The sequence below is a fragment of the Pongo pygmaeus genome, chromosome Y (genome assembly GCF_028885625.2).
Source record: "Pongo pygmaeus isolate AG05252 chromosome Y, NHGRI_mPonPyg2-v2.0_pri, whole genome shotgun sequence".
Lineage (NCBI taxonomy): Eukaryota > Metazoa > Chordata > Mammalia > Primates > Hominidae > Pongo > Pongo pygmaeus.
This window is the reverse complement of record NC_072397.2, coordinates 24,969,159-24,991,910: the sequence shown is the minus strand read 5'-3', so window position 1 is coordinate 24,991,910 and position 22,752 is coordinate 24,969,159.

The following is a 22,752-nucleotide window of genomic DNA, read 5'->3' as shown; positions in this document are numbered from 1 at the left end:
TTCATTCCATTACATTCCAATCCATTGCATTCCATTCCATTCCACTCCATTCCACTCCATTCCACTCCACTCCATTCCATTCCAGTCCATTCCACTCTATTCCACTCTACTCCACTCCACTATATTCTAGTCCATTACATTCCACTCCATTCCATTGCATGCAACTCCATTCTACTCCACCCCACTCCATTCTTCCTCACTAAAGTCCATTCCATTCCTTTCAATTCCATTTCATTCCACTCTACTCCTCTCCACTATACTCCCCAACACTCCACTCCACTCCATTGCACTCCACTCCTCTCCATTACACTTCATGCCATTCTATTCTATTCCATTCAATTCCTTTCTATTTCAATCCACTCCACTCTACTCCACTCTATTCCACTCCATTCCCCTCCAATCCAATCCATTCCATTCCATTCCACTCCACTCCATTCTTTTTGACTCCACTCCATTACACTACACTCCTCTCCATTCCACTACATTCCATTCCATTCCGTTTCACCCCACTCAGTTCCATTCTAATCCATTAAACTGCATTCCATTGCATTCCACTCCATTCCACTGCACTCCACTCCGCTCCAATCCACTTCTTTCCATTTCACTCTTTTCCCCTCCTCAACAGTCCATTCCACTCTACTTCAATCCATTCCTTTCCATTTCATTCGACTAAACTCCACTCCTTTCCATTCCACCCCACTCCAAACCAGTCCACACCATTCCACTCCACTCCATTCGATTCCAATCTACTCCACTGCATTCTATTTCATTACATTCCTTTCCACTATCCTCCACTCCATACCACTCCACTCCATTCCATTTTATTCAACCCCACTCCATTTCACTCCACTCCACTACATTCCACTTTTCTCCATTCCACTCCACTGCACTCCATTCCACTCCTTTCCCTTCCATTTCACTTCATGCCTTTTCACTCCACTCCACTCCACTCCGTTCCCTTCCAAAGCATTAAATTCCATTACACTCCACTCCAATCCACTCCACTCCACTCCACTGCACTCCACTACTTTCCATTGCACTCCATTCCATTCCATTCCTTTCTTACCATAGGATCTCACCATGTCACAAATGCTGAAGTACAGTGGCTCAATCTCAGCTCACATTTCTTTTCACCATTCAATTGCATTCCATTCCATCCCATTCCTTACCATTCTATTACACTCCACTCCACTACACTACATTTCATTCCACTTCTTCACATTCCATTCGAATGCATTCCACACCACTCCACTCCACTTCACTTTGCTCCACTCCATTCCATTCCATTCCAATCCATTCCATTTCACCCTCTTAAATTTCAGTCCCTTATTTTGACATGATATCACTGTGTCCCCCAGGCTTTAGGGCAGTGGCACAATCTCTGTGCACATTTTATGTCAACTTTGCGTTGCATTGCATTCTCTTCCAGTGCATTCCTTAGTATTATATTCCAATCCATTCCATTCCTTTCCATTCACTTCCTTTCATTGCCACTCCATTCCAATCCACTCCACTCCACTCCATTCCACTCCATTCCGCTGCACTCCACTCTTTCCTCTCCATTCCACTTCTTTCCATTCCACTCCAGGCCACTCTACTCCATTCCATTCCTTGCCACTCCACTGTACTCCACTCCTCCCCATTCCTCTCCACTGCATACCATTCCATTCCATTCATTTCCATTCCATTCCATTCCACTCATCTCCACTATATTACACTCTACTCCATTCCATTCCACTCCACTCCACTCCATTCAACTCCACGCCATTCCATTCCATTCTATTCCATTCCATTCCATTCCTTTCTATTTGAATCCACTCAACTCTACCCCACTACATTCCACTCCATTCCGCTCCACTCCAATCCATTCCATTCCACTCCATTCCATTCCACTCGTCTCCATTCCACTGCCTTACATTCCATGCCATTCCATTCCACTCCACTCCATTCCATTCTACTGCATTATACTCCACTCCATTGCCTTTCACTCCAACCTACTGCTCACCACTCTGCTCCACTCCACTCCTTTCCATTTCACTCTATTCCACTCCAATCCACTGCATTCCACTGCATTCCAATCCATTCCATTCACTCCTCTCCATTCCACTTCTCTCCACTTAACTCCACTCCACTCCAATACACTCCATTCCATTCCGTTGCATTCCATTCCACTCCACTCCACTCCAATACACTCCATTCCATTCCATTCCATTCCATTCCATTCCATTCCATTCCATTCCATTCCATTCCATTCCATTCCATTCCATTCCACTCCACTCCATTATATTCTATTCTATTCCATTCCATTCCATTCAATTCCCTTCCAATCCCTTCCATTGCATTCCACTCCACTCCAGTCCACTCCACTCCAATCCACTATACTCCACTCCACCCCACTGCATTCCATTTCCCTCCATTCCATTCCATTCCTATGTTTCCATAGAGTCTCACTCTGTCACAAATGCTGGAGTACAGTGACTCAATCTCAGCCCACATTCCTTTACACCATTCCATTGCATTCCATTCCATCCCAATCCATGCTTTCTGTTACACTCCACTCCACTCCGTTCCACTCCATTCGTTTTCAATGCATTGCATTCCATTTGAATCCATTCCACTCCACTCCTTTCCACTTAAATCTGCTCCACTCCACTCCATGACATTCCAATCCATTCCATTTCATTCCCTTGCATTGCTCTCCTTTCTTTCGACAGGATATCCCTGAGTCCCACAGGCTGTAGTACACTGGCACAATCTCAGCTCACATTATATGTCAACTTTTCATTGCCCTGCATTCTATTCCATTGCATTCCTTTGCATTCCATTCCATTAGATTCCATTCCATTCCATTCAATTGCTTTCCTTGTCACTCCATTCCACTCCACTCCACTCCACTCTACTCCTGTCCACTGTACTCAATTCCACTCCATTCCATTCCATTCCATTCCCTTCCATTCCATTCCATTCCATTCCATTCCTTTCCATTCCTCTCCATTCCATTCCACTCCATTCCATTCCACTCGACTCCAATCAATTCCACACAACTCCATTCCACTCAACTCCATTCCCCTCCACTCCACTCCTTTAAACTCCACTCCATTCCACTCAACTCCAATCCACTCCAGTTAACGAAATCCCACTTGACTACACCCCACTACACTCAACCTAACTCCATTCCATTCCACTCCATTCCATTCCACTCCTTTCCAATCCACTGCAGTCAAACCACTTCATTCCATTCCATTTCACTCCCCTTCACTCCATTCCATTCCACTCCATTCCACTTAGCTTCATTCCATTCCACTTCACTCCACTCCACTCCACTCAATTGCACTCCCTTCCATAGCATTCCATTCTCCTCCACTCCACTCCTCTCCGTTCCATTCCACTCCACTCAATTCCATTCCATTCCATTCTACTCCACTCCACTCCTCTCCGTTCCATTCCACTCTACTCAATTCCATTCCATTCCATTGCATTCCATTGCATTCCATTCCAACCTATTCCATTCCATTCCATTCCTTTCCCCTCTATTCCACTCCAATACACTTCACTCAACTGCACTCCACTCCAATCCTTTCCTTTCCATTTTATTAGACTGCATTCCATTCCATTCCTTTCTTTCAACAGTATCTCACTCTGTCACTCAGTGTGGATTGCAGTGGCACAATCTCAGCAGATGTTCCTTTCCATTCCATTCCGTTCCATTCTACTCCACTCCACTCCTCTCCACTCCGTTACGTTCCGCTCCGTTCCACACCACTCCACTGAATTCCATTACATGCGATTCCAGTACACCCCATTCCACTCCTCTCCACTCTACTAGACTCCATTCCACTCCATCCAATTCCATTCCACTCCATTCCACTGCACTCAACTCCACCACACTCCACTCCACTTCATTGTATTCCTTTACTTCCCCTTCCGTTCCTCTCCATTCCACTCCACTCCACTTCACTCCACTCTACTCCACTCCACTTCACTCCACTCCACTCCAGTCCACTCAATTCCTTCCCTTCCACTGCATTCCATTCCATTCCTTTCTTTCAAGAAATCTCACTCTGTCACACAGCCAGGAGTGCAGTTTTACAATCTCATCTTCCATTCCATTCCATTCCATTCCATTCCATTACTTTCTATTTCAATCCACTCCTCTCTACTCCACTCCATTTCACACCATTCCCTTCCACTCAAATCAATTCCACTACACTGTGCTCCACTCCGCTCCTTTCCATTTCACTCTATTCCACTCCACTGCACCCCATTCCACTTCAATCCATTCCAATCCATTCCATTTCACTCCCTTGCATTGCACTCGTTTCTTTAGACAGTATATCACTGTCTCTCCCAGGCTGTAGTGCAGATCACATTATATGTCAACTTTTAATTGCACTGCATTCTATTCCATTGCATTCCATTTCATTCCATTCGTTTCCATTCAATTGCTTTACATGCCACTCCTTTCCACTCCAATCCACTCCACTCCATTCCACTCCAGTCCACTCCTTTCCACTCCTTTCTACTCCACTCCACTATACTCAATTCCAACCCATTCCATTCCATTGCATTCCATTCTTTTCCTTTCCATTCCACTCCACTCCATACCACTGCACTCCATTCCACTCTATTCCATTCCACTCCACTCCACTCCAATCAATTCCACACAACTCCATTAAACTCCACTCCATTCCCGTCCACTCCACACCATTGAACTCCCCTCCACTCCATTCCACTCCACTCCAATCCACACCACTTAACTAAATACCACTCCACTCCACTCCACTAGAATCCACTACACTACACTCAACTCCATTCCATTCCACTCCATTGCATTCCATTCCACTCCATTAGAGTCCACCCCTCTCCAATCCACTCAATTCCATTCTATTCCACTGCACTCCACTGCATTCCATTCACTCCATTCCTCTTAACTCCATAACATTCCACTCCTCTCCACTCAATGCCACTCCATTCCATTAAATTCCATTCCACTCCACTGAATTCCTCTCCAGTCCATTCCACTCCATTGCACTCCACTCCACGTCACTCATCTCCACTCCACTCCAACCCAATCCATTCCATTCCATAAGAATGCATTCCCTTCCATCCCATTAGACTGCATTCAATTCCATTCCTTTCTTTTGAGAGTATCTCACTCTGTTACCCAGTCTTTATTGCGGTGGCACAATTTCAGCTGCTGTTCCGTTCCGTTCCGTTCTGTTCTGCTCCACTCCAATCCTCTCCACTCCTTTCTGTTCCGCTCCGTTCCACTCAACCCCAGTACATTCCATTACATCTGATTCCAGTACACTCCATTCCACTCCTCTCCAATCCACAGCACTCCACTCAACTCCATTCCACTCCATCCCATTCCATTGCACTCCATTCCACTGCATTCAACTCCACACCACTCCACTCTACTTCATTGCATTCCTTTACATCCCATTCCTTTCCTCTCCCTTCCACTCCACTCCACTCCACTTCACTCCACTCCACTCCAGTCCATTCTATTCCATTCCTTCCATTCCACTGCATTCCATTCCATTCCTTTCTTTCAAGAGAATCTCACTCTGTCACACAGCTTAGAGTGCAGATTCACAATCTCAGCTTCCATTCCATTCCATTCCTTTCCATTCCATTCCATTCCATTACTTTCTATTTCAATCCTCTCCTCTCTACTCCACTCCGTTCCACTCCATTCCCCTCGACACCAATCCATTCCATTCCATTCCACTCCATTTCACTCCATTCCCCTCGAAACAAATCCAATCCATTCCCCTCCACTCCACTGCATTCCATTCTATTTCAGTCCACTACACTCCTCTCAATTCCACTACATTCCATTCCATTCCGTTTCACTCTACTCCATTACATTCTTCTCCATTACACTCCACTCCTATGCATTCCACTCCATTCCACTGCACTCTGCTCCGCTCCTCTCCTCTCCTTTCCATTTCACTCTACTCCACTGCACTCCATTCCAATCCACTCCACTCCAATAAATTCCATTCCATTTCATTTCACTCCACTCCACTCCATAACTTTCCACTCCAGTCCACTCCATTCCACTGAACTCCATTCCATTTCATTCCACTCCTCTCCATTCCATTCCATTCCATTCCATTCCATTCCATTCCATTCCACTCCACTCCATTCCATGCCACCTCACTCCATTCCACTTCTCTCACCTCAACTCCACTCTACTTCTTTCCACTCCATTCCATTCCTTTCCACTCCATTCCACTCCAATCCACTCCAATGCATTGCATTCCATTCCCTTCCTATGCATTACATTCCATTTCACTCCACTCCAATCTACTCCACTCCACTGCAGTGGACTCCACTCCATTCCATTCCATTTCACTCCATTCCATTCCATTCCTTTCTTTCCATGGGATCTCACTCTGTCACAAAGGCTGGAGTACAGTGGCTGAATCTCAGCTCACATTTCTTTCACAATTCCATTGCATTCCTTTCCATACTGTTCCATGACATTCTGTTACACTCCACTCCACTCCACTCCACTTCACTCCATTCCATTCCATTCCATTCATTTTCATTCCTTTCCTTTCTTTCCATAGGATCTCCTTCTCAGAAAAGCTGGAGAACAGTGGCTCAATATCAGCTCACATTTCTTTCCACCATGCCATTGCATTCCATTCCGTCCCATTCCATGCCATTCTATTATCCTCCACTCCACTCAACTCCACTCCACTCCATTCCATTCCAACAAATCGCATTACATTTGAATCCATTCCACTCCACTCCACGCCAGTACACGCCGCCCCACTCCACTCCATTCCAATACATTAGATTTCACCATCTTGCATTCCACTCCTTTCTTTCAAGAGGATATCACTGTGTCACCCAGGTTGTAGGGCAGAGGCACAATCTCAGCTCACATTATATGTCAACTTTCCTTTGCAGTGCAATCTATTCCATTGAATTTCTTTGCATTCCATTCCATTTCAGTCCATTCCTTTACATTCAATAACTTTCCATGTTCCTGTCCACTCTATTCTATTCCATTCAATTCCATTCACCTCCACTCCATTCCACTTCACTCCACTCCATTACACTCCACCTCATTCCATTACACTCCACTCCAATCTATTCCAGTCCACTCCACTCCACTCCACTCCATTTCATTCCATTCCATTACAGACCACTCCACTCCATTCTAATCCACTCCACTCCACTACATTCCATTCCACTCGACTCCATTCCATTTCTCTCCACTCCATTCCATGCCATTTCTTTCCACTGCACTCCATTCCATTCCACTTCATTCCACTGCACTCCACTCCATCAACTCCAGTCCGCTAAATTGCATTCTATTCCATTCCACTGCGCTCCATTCCAATCCATTCCACGCCATTCCACTCCACTCCACCCAATTCCATTCCTTTCTATACCATTTCACTCCTTTCAATTCCATTTGAATTTACTAAATTCCTCTCCACTCCATTCCACTCAATTCCATTCCGTTCCATTCCACTCCGTTAAATTGCATTCCACTCCACTCCATTCCATTCTATTCCATTCCACCGCACTCCACTCCAATGCACTCTACTCCACTCCTTTCCACTCCATTCCATTCAACTCCATTGTACTTCACTCGATTCCATTCCATTCCTCTCCAATCCACTCCACTCCATTGCAAGCACACCAGTCCACTCCCCTCCATTCCATTCCACTCCATTCCATTCCATTCCATTACAATCATGTCCATTCCATTCCACTCCACTCCACTCCATTCCATTCAACTCCACTTCACTCCTTTCCATTCCACTCCACTTCACTCCTTTCCACATCACTCCACTCCCCTCCATTCCGCCCCATTCCATTCCATTCCAGTCAACTCCATTCCATTCCATTCCAGTCAACTCCATTCCATTCCATTCCACTCGACTCCATTCCACTCAATTCCACTCCATTCCTCTCCATTACACTCCATTCTATTCCACCCCACTGCACTGCAATCCATTCCATTCTATTCCACTGCACTCCAGTCATCTCCATTCAATTGCTATCCCTACCACTCCACTCCTTTGCATTCCACTCCATTATATTCCATTCCATTCCACTCCCTTTCATTCCAGTACACGCCTCTCTGTTTCATTCCACTCCACTCCACTCCATTCCAACTCACTCTACTTCACTACACTCCATTCCAGTCCAATCTGCTCCATTCCATTCCATTTCATTCCACGCCATTCCATTCCACTCCATTCTAATTCATTCCAGTCCACTCCAATCCACTCCACTCCATTCCATTAAATGCCATAGCACTCCACTCTAGTCCGTTCCAATAAATTCCACTCCACTGCATATCATTCCACTACACGCCACTCTATTCCAATCCAGTCCACTCCATTCCATGCCATTCCATTGCATTCCACTCCATTCCATGTCATTCTATTTCATTCCACTCCATTCCATTCCATTTCACTCCATTGCAGTCCATTATACTCCACTCCACTCCATTCCATTCGATTCCACACCAAACAAGAACATTATACTCCACTACAATCCATTCAACTCCATTCAACTCCATTCCACTCCTTTCAATTCCACTCCATATCATTCCATTCCATTCCATTCTGTTAATCTCCACTCCACTCCATTCCATTCCACTCCATTCCACTATACTCCATTCCATTCCCCTCCAGTCCACTGCACTCCTCTCAGTTCCATTCCAGCCAGTTCCATTCCTCTCCATTACACTGCACCGCACTCCATTCCACTCAAATCCATTCCATTCCAATCTGTTTCATTCGACTCCACTCCACTCCATCTCACTCCAGGTACTCCACACCACTGCATTCCCCCCCCCATTCTATTCCCTTCCATTCCATTTCATTCCCCACACTCTACTCCATTCCAATCCAATCCACTCCATTTTAATCCACTGCACTCCATTCCATTCCATTCCTTTGAACTCCATTCCATTCCATTCCACTCTACTCGATTCCACTCCACTTCATTCTACTCCACTCCATTCCATTCCATTCCATTAAACTCCATTCCACTCCACTACACTACATTCTACTCCACTACACTTCATTCCATTCCATTCCATTCGACTCCACATCATTCCACTCCACTGAATTCCATTGCATTCCTATGCATTTCTTGCCATTGCATTCCTATCCATTTCTTGCCATTGCATCCCACTCCACTTCATTCCAGGCCACCGCTCCCAACTCCACTGAACTCCAATCCATTCCACTCCACTCCATTCCATTCCACTCCACTCCATTGCATACCACTCCATTGCATTCCTCTCCAATGCATTCCACTCCTGTCCATTCCACTCCATTCCATTCCACTCCATTTACTTCCATTCTAGTCCACTCTTACTCCAGTCCATGCACTCCTCTTCACTCCACTTCCATTCCTCCTCACTCCAATCCATTCCATGCCATTGCAATCCACTCTACTCCATTCCATTCCGTTACACTACATTCCATTCCATTCAACTCCATTCCAGTCCAGTCCTATTCACTCGACTCCACTGCTTTCCAGGGCACTCCACTCTATTCCACTCCTCTCAACTCCCCTCTACTTCACTCCACTCCACTCAATTCCATTCCAATCCATTCCATTCAATTCCATTTCACTCCACTCCTTCCCATTCCCGTCTACTCCATTCCATTCCATTCCATTCCATTCCATTCCATTCCACTCCATTCCATTCCACTGCACTACACTCCTTTCCACTCCATTCCACTCTATTCCTTTCCATTCCCTTCCACTACAGTCCCTTGCCTTCCTTTTCACTCCACTCCTATCCACTGAAGTCCACTCCAGTCCATTCCACTCCATTCCAATCCAACCCACTAAATTCCATTCCATTCTAGTCCTCTCTAGTCCACTCCAGTCCATTCCACACCATTCCACTCCACTCCAATCCAATCCACTCCAATTCACTGCATTCCATTCCACTCTATTCCACTCCACTCCTCTCCATTCCAGTCCACTCCATTCCATTCCACTCAACTCCACTCCACTCCATTCTACTCCACTCCATTCTTTTCCATACAACTCCATTCCATACCGCTGAAGTCCATTCCATTCCACTCCACTGAATACCATTCCACTGCACTCCATTCCATTCTAATCCACTCAATTCCAACGCATTCCAGTCCATTCCACTCCACACCACTCCATTCCATTCCATTCAACTCCACTTCATTCGTTTCCCGTCAACTCCATTCCATTCATTTGCATTCCGCTACACTGCACTCTTTTCCACTCCATTCCACTCCATTCCTGTTCATTCCATTCCACTCCACTCCATTGCATTCCATTCCGTTCCTCTGCGTTCCACTCCAGTCCATTCCACTACATTCCACTCCACTCCATTAAATTCCATTCCATTCCACTCCTCTCCACTTCACTTCAGTCAATTCCACAACATTCCACACAATTCCACTCCACTACACTCCAATACACTGTATTTCATTCCAATACATGCCATTCCACAACATTCCAATCCCCTCCACTCCATTCCAGTCCACTCCATTCCATTCCCTCCACTCCATTCCACTCCACTGTATTCCACTCAACTCCATTCTTTTCCTTTTTTCTCCATTACACACCACTCCAGCCCATTCCTCTCCACTCCACTGCATTCTACTCCACTGCACTCCATTCCATTACGTTCCTTTCCAATCCACTCAATTCCAATGCATTCCACTCCATTCCACTCCACTCAATTCCATTCCAGTCCATGCAATTCCATTCCATTCCATTCCAATGCATTCCATTCCACACCATTCCATTCCACTCCAATCCATTGAAGTCCAATCCACTCAATTCCTCTCCACTGCACTCCACTTCACTCAACTCCATTCCATTCCATTAAGTTCTGCAAAACTCCATTCCATTCCAGTACAATTCATTCCATTCCATTCCATTCCACAGCACTCCACTCCACTGCTCTCCACTCCATTCCACTCAATTCCATTCCACTCCATTCCACTCCATTCCATTCCAATCCATCCCACTCGTCTCCTGTCCATCCATTCCATTGCACTCGATTCCAATGCACTCCATTCAATTCCACTCCATTTCATTCCATTCCATTCCATTCCATTCCACTCCACTCCATTCCATTCCATTCTACTCCATTCCCTTCCAATCCACTTCACTCCATTCCGTTCCACACCACTCCACCCTATTGCACTCCATTCCTCTCCAATCTACTCTACTCCTCTCCACTTCATTACATTCCACTCTTTTCCACTCCACTCCACTCTAGTCCACTACGTTCCTTTACAACAGATTCCATTCCACTCCTCTCCACTGTATTGCACTCCTCTCCACTCCTCTCCACTGTATTGCACTCCTCTCCACTCCTCTCCACTGTATTGCACTCCACTGTACTCCATTCCACTCCATCCCATTTCATTTCACTCCACTCCAATGCACTTCACTCCACCACACTCCACTGCATTCCATTCCATTCCAACCCATTCTATTTCTCTCCACTCCACTACAATCCACTTCACTCCACTCCATTCCAGTCCACTCTAAAGCATTCCATTCCATTCAACTGCATTCCATTCTAATCCATTCTTTCGATAGTATCTCACTCTGTCACACATTATGGAGATCAGTGGGACAATTTCAGCTTCCATTCGATGACATTCCATCCCACTCCACTCCACATCACTCCACTCCATTCCACTCTACTCCATTCTACTCCACTCCTCACCACTCCATTCCACTGCACTCCATTCCTTTCCATTCCACTCCTCTCCACTCTACTCCACTGCATTCCATTCCATTCCAATCCATTCCATTCCATTCCACTCCACTACTCTGAATTTCTTTAAACTCCATTACACTCCAAACCTCTCCACTCCACTCCATTCCATTCCGTTCCATTCCATTCCATTACTTTCCATTCCAATCTATTCCATTCCATTACATTTCATTCCACTCCATTCCACTCTACTGCACTCCACTCCATTCCGCTCCATTGCATTCTACTCCATACCATTCGAAACCATTCCATGCAACTCCACTCCATTCCATCACACTCCAATTCATTCCAACCCATTCTACTCCATTGCACATCTCTGCATTCCACTCCACTCCCCTGCACCCCAATCCATTCCAGTCCTTTCCACTCCACTCCATTCCATTCCCTACCCCTCCATTTCATTCCACTCCATTCTGTTCAATTCCACTCCATTAGAGTCCATTCCACTCTATTCCAGTCTACTCCACTCCACTACATTCCTCTACATTCCACTCCATTACACTCCGTTCCATTCCACTCCATTCAATTCCACACCATTTCACCCACAGCACTACATTACACCAATCTCCAATCCATTCCATTCCATTCCACTCCAGTCCACTCCACTGCACTCCTTTCCATTCCACTCCACTACCCTGCATTCCACTACACTCCACTACTTTCCACTCCACTCCATTCCTTTCCATTCCATTCTATCCACACTAGTTGACTCCAATCCATTCCATTCCACTCCATTCCATTCCATTCTAATCCATTCCCGTCCATTCCACTGCATTCCACTTTACTCAACTGGTCTCCATTCCACTCCATTCCACTCCATTCCATTTCATTCCATTCTACTCCTCCGCATTCCATTCCATTCCACTGCACTCCACTCCATTCCACTCTTTGTCATTCTGCACCGTTCTTTTCCACTCCATTCTACTCCACTCCAGTCAATTCCCCTCCAATCCATTCCATTCAACTCCATTCCATTTCTCTGCATTCCACTCTACTCCGCGCTATTGCACTCCACTTCTTTCCATTCCATTCCACTGCTCTCCAGTCCAGTCTACTCTTATCCTTTCGATTCAACTCCTCTCCACTACACTCCATTCCTCTAATTTCCACTCCACTCCAATCCACTGTATTCCATTCCACTCCACTCCATTCCACACCAATCTAATCCATTCCACTCCACCTCATTCCGTTCCATTCCATTCCATTCCACTCCACTCCATTCCATTCCACCCCACTCCATTCCATTCCACTCCTCTCCATTCCAGTCCACACCACTCCATTCCACTCCACTCCACTCCCTTTAACTCAACTCCGTTCCATTACATCACATCCCACTTCACTCCATACCTTTCCACTTCACTCCATTCCATTCCATTCCATTCCATTCCAGTGCACTCCCCTGCACTCCACTTCACTTCACTCCGTTCAAGTCCATTCCATTACCTTACATTCCACTCCACTCCATTCCATTCTATTCCACTCCAATCCACTCCACTCCATTCCACTCCATTCCACTCCACTCTACTGCTTTCTACTCCGTTACAGTCCACTCTACTCAACACCACTCCCTTCCTCTGCACCCCACACCACTTCGTTTCTCTCCATTCCACTCCATTCCGTTGTACTACGTTCCACTCCACACCATTCAATTGCATTCCACTCTACTCCACTGTAGTTCACTCCATTTCATTTCAATTCCTTCCATTCTATTCCAATCCGGTCTTCTACAGTCCATTCCATTCTAATCCATTCCACGCTATTCCTCTCCACTGAACTCCCTTCCACTCCATTCCACTCCATTTCATTCCATTCTATTCCATTCCATCCCATTCCATTCCACTACATTCCGCTCCATTCCTTCCATTTCATTGCACTCCATTACTGTCCATTCCACTACATTCCACTCTACTGCACTCTGCTCCATTCCACTCCATTCCATTCCCTTCCATCCCACAACATTCCTCCCCACTCCAGTCCATTCCATCACATTCCAATCCAATCCAGTCCATTCCATTCCACTACACTCTAATCCACTACATTCCAGTACACTCTATTCGACACCACTCAACTCCATCCCATTCCATTCCATTCCATTCCATTCCATTCCATTCCATTCCACTACATTGCTTTCCATTCCACTCTACTCTACTCTAATTCACTCCATTCCACTCCAAACCTTTCCATTCCATTCCATTCCATTCCATTCCACTCTACACCACCACATTACACTGCACTCAAATTCATTCCATTGCATTCCTCTCCTCTTCATTCCACTTCACTCCACTGCATTCTAATCCACTCTACTGTATTCCATTCCATTCCATTCCATTACACGCCATTCCATTCCACACCAATCCATTCAAGTCCACTCCACTCCATTCCATTCCATTTGCTAGCATTCCGTTCTATTCCATTCCATTCCATTCCATTCCACTGCACTCCACTGCATTCGATTCCAATCCCTTCCACTCCAATCCTTTCCATTCAACTCCACATCACTCCATTCCATTTAATTCCACCCCTTTCCCTTCCACTCCATTCCACTCCACTCCATTCCATTCCATTCCATTACAGTCTATTCCACTCCATTCCATTCTACTCCACCTCACTCCATTCCCCTCCACTTCACTAGATTCCATTCCATCAAATCCACTCCACTCCATTCTAATCCATTCCACTCCATTACACTCCACTCCAATCCATTCCATTCCATTCCATTCCATTCCATTCCATTCCATTCCATTCCATTCCACTGCTTTCTTGTCCATTCTACTATATGCCACTGCACTCCACTCCATTCCAATCCATTCCTCTCCATTTCACTCCACTCCTTTCCTCATCATTCCACTCCATTCCATTCCATTACACTTCACTCCACTCAACTCCACTACATTCCTCTCTACTACATTCCACTCTACTCCATTCAATTCCACTCCAATTCACTGCAGTCCATGGCACTCCATTCCAATCCACTCCATTCCACTCCCTCCTCTCTTTTGCAATCCACTTCATTCCACTCCATTCCACTCCACTCCATTCCATTCCAATGCATTGCATTTCATTCCACTCCAATCCATTCCACTCCATTCCATTTCATTCAACTCAGTTCCACTCCACTCCTGTTCATTCCCCTCAAATCCACTCAATTCCATGCCATTACATTCCACTCCACTTCAATCCACTCCACTCTCCTCCATGCCACTCCACTCTACTCGATTCCATTACATTGCATTTCATTCCACTTCATTCCATTCCTCTTCACTCCATTTCAATCCATTCCACTCCTTTTAAATCTACTCCACTCATCTCCACTCCATTCCATTCCATTCCACTCAACTCCATTCTATTCCACTCCACTCCTTTCCATTCCTTTCCATTGAATGGAACTCCACTTCTTTCAACTCCACTCCACTCCATTCCACTCCATTACACTCTACTCCATTCCATCCACTCTAATACATTCCACTCTACTCCACTACACTTCCCCCCATTCCATTGCACTCCATTCCACTCCACTCCATTCCATTCCATTCCTTTCCCTTCCATTCCACTCCATTCAATTCCATTCCACTCCAATCCTCTCCACGCTATTCCATTGCTCTCCACACCACTCCACTCCACTCCATTCCATTACAATCTACTCCATTCCATTCCCTTCCTTTCCACTCCATTCAACTTCACTCCATTCCTAATCATTCCACTCTATTCCATTCCAATCCATTCCAATCCACTCCACTCCACTCAATTCTATTCAATTTCACTGCAGTCCACAGCTTTCCATTCCAATGCATTCGTCCACTCCACTCCAATCCATTCCATTCTATTTTATTCCACTCCATTCCATTCCTCTCCATTCCATTCCCTTTTACTCCACTCCAGTCCACTCCACTTCACTCCATTCCATTCCATTCCTTTCCACTCCTATCCACTCCACTCCACTCCATTTCACTCCATTCCATTCCTCTCTATTGCACAACACTCCACTCCATTCGACCCCATCCCATTCCATTCCTTTTCATTCCTCTCCATTCCACTCCTATCCACTCCATTCCATTCCACTCCACTGCGCTAAATTCCACTCAAAGCCACTCCACTCAATTACACTCCACTCCATTCCTTTGCATTCCTTTCCATTCCATTCCACTCCACTGCGCTAAATTCCACTCAAAGCCACTCCACTCAATTACACTCCACTCCATTCCTTTGCATTCCTTTCCATTCCATTCCACTCCACTCCATTCCACTCCCCTACACTCTATTCCGTTACCTTCCATTCTTTTCCCATCCAGTCCTTCCACTCCAATCAATTCCTGTCCACTCCACCCCATTCCACTCCACGTCACTCCACTCTACTACATTCCATTCCTCCCCACTGCATTTCAATACTCTCCAATCTTTTCCATTCCATTCCATTCCACTGCACACCACTCCACACCCCTGCATTCCAATCCATTCCATTTCTTTCCACTGCATTCCATTCGATTCCAATTTACCCAACTTCATTCCACTCCACTCCATTCCTCTCCAGTCCGCTCCATTCCATTTTGCTCCACAACACTCCATTACAACCCATTCCACCCCATTCCTCTACACTACCCTCCACTGCATTGGATTTCATTCCATTCCATTCCATTCCACTTCACTCCATTCCAATGCATTCCACTGCATTCCAGTGCACTCCACTCCACTCCACTATATAATATTCCATTCCACTGCACACCATCCATTCGATTCCAATCCATTCCACTCCACTCCATTCCCTTCCCCTCCACCGCACTACATACCAACCCAATCTAATCTGTTGCACTCCACTAAACTGCATTCGGTTCCATTGCATTCCACTCCATTCCATTCCATTAAACACTATTTCACTCCACTCCACTAAATTTAACTCCATTCCCCTCCATTCCAATCCATTCCATTCCACCCCATTCCAGACCATTTCACTCTATTCCACTCCACTCCACTCCATTCCACTATATTCCACTCCATTCCACTCAATTCCATTCCATTACATTCCACTCGACTCCATTCCATGCCATTACATTCAACTCCATATCTCTCCATTCCATTGCATTCCATTGCACTCCATTCCACTCTACTCCATTCCGTTCATCTCCAATCCACTCCACTCCACTCCATGCTGTTCCACTCCATTCCATTCCTCTCCATTCCTCTCCACTCCACTCCCTTCCACTGCAACCTATTTCATTACATTCCATTTCATCACACTCCACTCCTCTGCACTCCACTCGATTCCATTCCATTTCATTTAACTCCACTGCTCTCCACTCCACTCCACTCCACCCCATTCCATTCCACTCCAATGTACTCCACTCCTCCCCATTCCTCTCCTCTGCATTCCACTCCACTCCATTCCATTCCATTCCATTCCATTCTATTCCATTCCATTGCCATCCATTCCATTCCATTCCAATCCACTCCACTCTATTCCACTCAACTCCACTCTGTTCCACTGCAATCCACTGCATTCCACTCCACTCCTCTGAACTCCATTCCATTCCATTTCATTCCACTCCATTACATTTCATTCCACTCCATTCCATTTCCTTCCACTCCATTCCATTCCAATCCACTCTACTCCATTACACTTCACCATGTTCAACTCCACTCTATTCCATTCCAATCTATTCAACTCCTTTCCACTACACCCCAGTACATTTTACTCCACTCCAATTCATTCCATTCCATTCCATTCACCTCAAATGAATTCTACTCCACTCCACTCCATTCCATTCAATTCCATTCCATTATACTCCATTCCATTCCATTCCACTCCATTCCAGTCCATTACACTACATTGTCCTCCTCTCGACTTCACTCTACTCCACTCAATTCTATTCCACTGTACTCCATTCCAATCCATTCCAGTCCATTCCAATCCATACCATTCCAATATACTCTACTGCATTGCACTCCACTCCACTCCATTCCATACCGTTCCATTCTATTCCACTCCCCTCCCCTACATTCCATTGTACTCCATTCCACTCCACTCCACATCACTGCACTCCATTCCTTTCCATTCCATTCCATTCCATTCCACCCTACTCCACTCAATTCCATTCCCCTAAAGTCCACTCCCTTCCACTCAACTCCACCCCAGTCTACTAAACTCCATTCCATTCCACTCTACTCCATTCCAATTCATTCTTTTCCACTGCATTACACTCCATTCCAGTCAACACCATTCCACTCCATTCCTCTACACTACACTCCATTCCCCTCCATTCCACCACACTCCTTTCCACTCCATTAAACTCCACTCCGTTCCATTACATTACACACCACCCTAATCCACTCTATTCCATTCCTCTACACTCCACTCCATTCCAGTCGATTCCATTTCATTTCACTCTACTCAACTCCTCTCCACGACATTCTATTTTATTCCTCTCCAGACCGTTCCATTCCATTCCACTCCACTCCACTCCATTCCAATCCATTCCACTACATTCCACTCCACTCCCCTCCATTACTTTCCATTCCACTCCTTTCCTCTCCATTCTGCTCCTATCCACTCCCATCCACTACATTCCTGTCCACTCCAGTCTACTCCATTCCATTCCATTCTTCTGCACACCATTCCATTCCATTCCGTTCCATTACACTGCAATAATTCCATTCCGTTACACTTCATTCCAATCTATTCCACTCCATTCCATTCCATTCCTTTCCACTCCAACCGATTGCATTCCATTCCATTCCATTCCACTTCACTCCATTCCGTTACATTCCACTCCACTCCATTCCATTACACTCCTCTCCATTCCTTTATTCTCCACTCTATTCCATTCCATTCCACTCCACTGGACTCCACTTCACTACACTTCACTCCAATCCATTCCACTCCATTCTATTCAACTCCCTTCATCTTCAATCCATTCCATTCCATTAAACTCCACTACACTACACACCATTCCAAGGCACTCCATTCCACTTCTCTCCATTCAATTCCGTACCATTCCCCTCCAATCCACTCCATTCCGTTTCACTCCACTCCACTCCTTTCAACTCCAGTGCATTCAACTCCTCTTCTCCCCTCTCCATTCCATTCAATTCTACACCACTCCATTCCATTCTATTGCCCTGCACTCCACTCCACTCCATTCCACACCATTCCAATCCACTCACTCCCCTCCAATCAATTCCGTTCCATTCCACTGCACTTCACGTCACTCCATTCCATTGCGCTCCATTCGACTCCACTCTTTTCCATCACACAGCATTCCATTCTATTCCATTCCACTCCATTCCATTCCACTGCACTCTATTCCATTTGGTACCACTCCACTCCACTCCATCCCGTCCATTCTACTCCATTCCATTTTATTCCACTCTATTCCACTCCACTCAATTCCTGTTGATACCAATATATTCCTCTCCATTCCAGTCCACTCCACTACACTCGACTCCATTCCATCCCATTCTACTCCACTCTGCTGTATTCCATTCCATTCTACTCCAATCCACTTCATTCCAATCCATTCCACTCCATTCCACTCCATGCCACTCCATTGCATTACATTACACTCCATTCCACTTGATTCCACTCCAATCCATTCTACTCACTCGATTCCACTCCACTCCATTCCACTCCATTCCCCTCCATTCCAGGCCACCCCTCTCCAATCCACTCAATTCCATTCTATTCCAATGCACTTCACTCCATTCCATTCCAATCCATTCCATTCAAGTCCATTCCATTGCACTCCATTCCACCCCACTCCAATCCATTCCACTCCCTTCCACTCATTTCCACTCCACTCCACCCCATTAAACTCCACTCCACTCCACTCCATTCCTTACCATTCCATTAAATTCCAATCCATTAAATTTCATTCCACTCCATTCCATTTGACTCGACTCCATTCCAGTCAATTCCACTCCACTCCAGTCCACTCCATTCCATTCCACTCCATTCCAGTCCATTACACATCATTCCACTCCACTCCACTCAATTCAACTCCATTCCACTCCATTCTACTACATTCCAATCCACTCCATTCCATTCTATTACACTCCATTCCACTCCATTCCATTCCAATCCATTGCACTCTACTCCATTCCATTCCTGTCCACTCCACTCCACTCCATTCCACTCCTTTCTTTACATCCCATTCCATTCATCTGCATTCCACTCCACTCCACTCCATTCCACTCCAATCCATTCGAGTCCAATCCATTTCATTCTGCTCCACTGCACTCCACTCAATTCCATTACCCTCCAATGCACTCCACTCCAATCGACCTCACTTCATTCCACTCGAGTCCTTGGCATAACAATCCATTCCATTCCACTCCCTTCCACTCCACTCCATCCCACTTCAATCCACTCCATTCCACTCGACATCACTCCATTTAATTCCATTCCTTTCAACTCCATTCCATTCCAATCCACTTTACTACATTCTACTCCACTCCATTCCACTCCACTACATTCCATTCCATTCCATTCAACTCCATTCCACTCTACTCCACTCCGTTCCACTCCACTCCACTCCATTCCATTCCATTCAACTTCAGTGCACTCCATTCCACTCCACTGCATTCTATTGCATTCCACTCCATTCCATGCCATTCTATTCCAATCCACTACATTCCACTCCACCCCATTCCATTCCTCTCCATTCCATTCCATTCCCCACCTCTCCATTGTATTCCACTCCACTCCATTTTATTCCATTCAATTCCATTCCGTCAATTCCTGTCCATTTCATTTCACAGCAATCCACTCCATTCCACTGCATTCCACCGTATTCGATTCCATTCCATTCCACTACACACCATTCCATTCCATTCCTCTCCACTTCACTGCACTCCATTCCATTCCACTCAATTCCATTATATTGCACTAATTTCTAATCCACTCCACTCCACTCCACTCCACCCCATTCCATTCCATTCCCTTCAATTCCATGCCATTTCACTCCACTCCACTCCATTCCACTCCACTCCATTCCACTCCACTCCATTCCGCTCCATTCCACTCCACTCCATTCCATTCCAATCCATTCCACTCCACTCCTCTCCATACCACTCCACTCCTTTTCATTCCATTCCATTCCACACCACTCCACTCCACTCCACTGCACTCATTTTCACTTCATTCCATTCCATTCTGCTGAATTCCATTCCATTCCACTCCATTCCAGTCTGCTACACTCCACTCCACTTCACTACACTACTCTCCATTCTATACCAAGCCATTACGTTCCACTCCGTTCCATTCCATTCCATTCCACTGCATTCCATTCCATTCCTTTCCACTTCACGCCACTCAATTCTACTCCATTTCCATTCCATTTTTCTCTTCTCCAATCCACTCCACTTTAATCCACTCCAGTACATTCCATTCCGTTCCATTCAACTCCATTCCTATCCACTCCACTACATTCAACTCCAATCCACACCAGTCAACTCCAGTCCACTCCATTCCATTCCATTCCACGTCACTGTACTCCATTACACCCTACTCCAATTCATTCCATTGCATTCCATTACACTCCATCACTTCCACTTATATCCACACCATTCCACTCCATTCCACTCCATTCCTCTCTAGTCCAAGCCACTTCATTCCATTCTATTCAATTCCATTCCATTCCACTCCGTTCCACTTCACTCCAATCCATTCCACTCAACTCCATTCCATTTTTTGCATTCCATTCCATTCCACTGCATTACATTCCACTCTACTACATTACAGTTCAATCCACTCCATTTCCCTCCACTGCATGCCAGTCGTATTCACTCCCCACTCCAATCCACTCCAATCAACTCCATTCCAGTCCGCCCCGTTACATTCCATTCCATTCCACTCCATTCCTTTCCACTGTACTACATTCCGACCCACTGCACTCCATTCCACTCCACTCCACACCACTCAATTACATTAAATTCCACTCCTCTACATTCTATTCCACTCCACTCCATTACATTCCATTCCTTTCCACCGCTCTCCGCTCCATCCACTCCACTCCATTCTTGTCCACTCCAATACACTCAATAACATTCCATTCTGTTCCATACCATTCCATTCCATTCCATTTCATTCCTTTCCATTCCACTATATTCCATTCCATTCCTCTGTACTCCATTCTTCTCCACTCCATTCTGCTCCACTCCATTCCATTGCACTCCATTCCACTCCACTCCATACCATTCCATTCCACTCCACTCCATTCCTTTGCACTCCACTGAACTCCATTCCACTCCACTGCATTCCAATCCATTCAATTTACCTCCGTTCCACTCCACTCCATTCCTTTCCATTCCTCTCCACACCACTCCATTCCATTCCTTTGAACTCCATTCCACTCCACTCCATTCAATTCCACTGCATTCCATTCCATTCCAATCCGTTCCATTCTATTCCACTCCACTCCATTCTATTCAACTCCATTCCACTCTTCTGACTGCATTCCACTCCACTCCACTCCATTCCATTCCTCTCCATTCCATTCCACTCCCCTCCTCTCCATTCTGATCCACTCCACTCCTTTTTATTCCATTCCATTCCATTCCAGTCAATTCCATTCCATTTCACTTCACCACAATCCACTCCATTCCATTACATTCCCCCCCATTCATTTCCATTCCATTCCGCTACACTCCATTCCATTCCACTAAATTCCATTCTATTCCACTAATTTCTATTCCACTCCACTCCATTCCACTTCACTCCATTCCATTCCATTCCCTTCAATTCCATGCCATTTCATTCCACTCCACTCCAAACCAATCCACTCCACTCCACTCCACTGCACTCCATTCTACTCCAATCCATTACGCTCCACTCCTCTCCATACCATTTTGCTCCTTTTCATTCCATTCCATTCCACTCCACTCCACTGCACTCATTTCTCCTTCATATCATTCCATTCTTGTGAATTCCATTCCATTCCACTCCACTCCACTCCACTACACTCCATTCTATACCAAGCCATTACATTCCA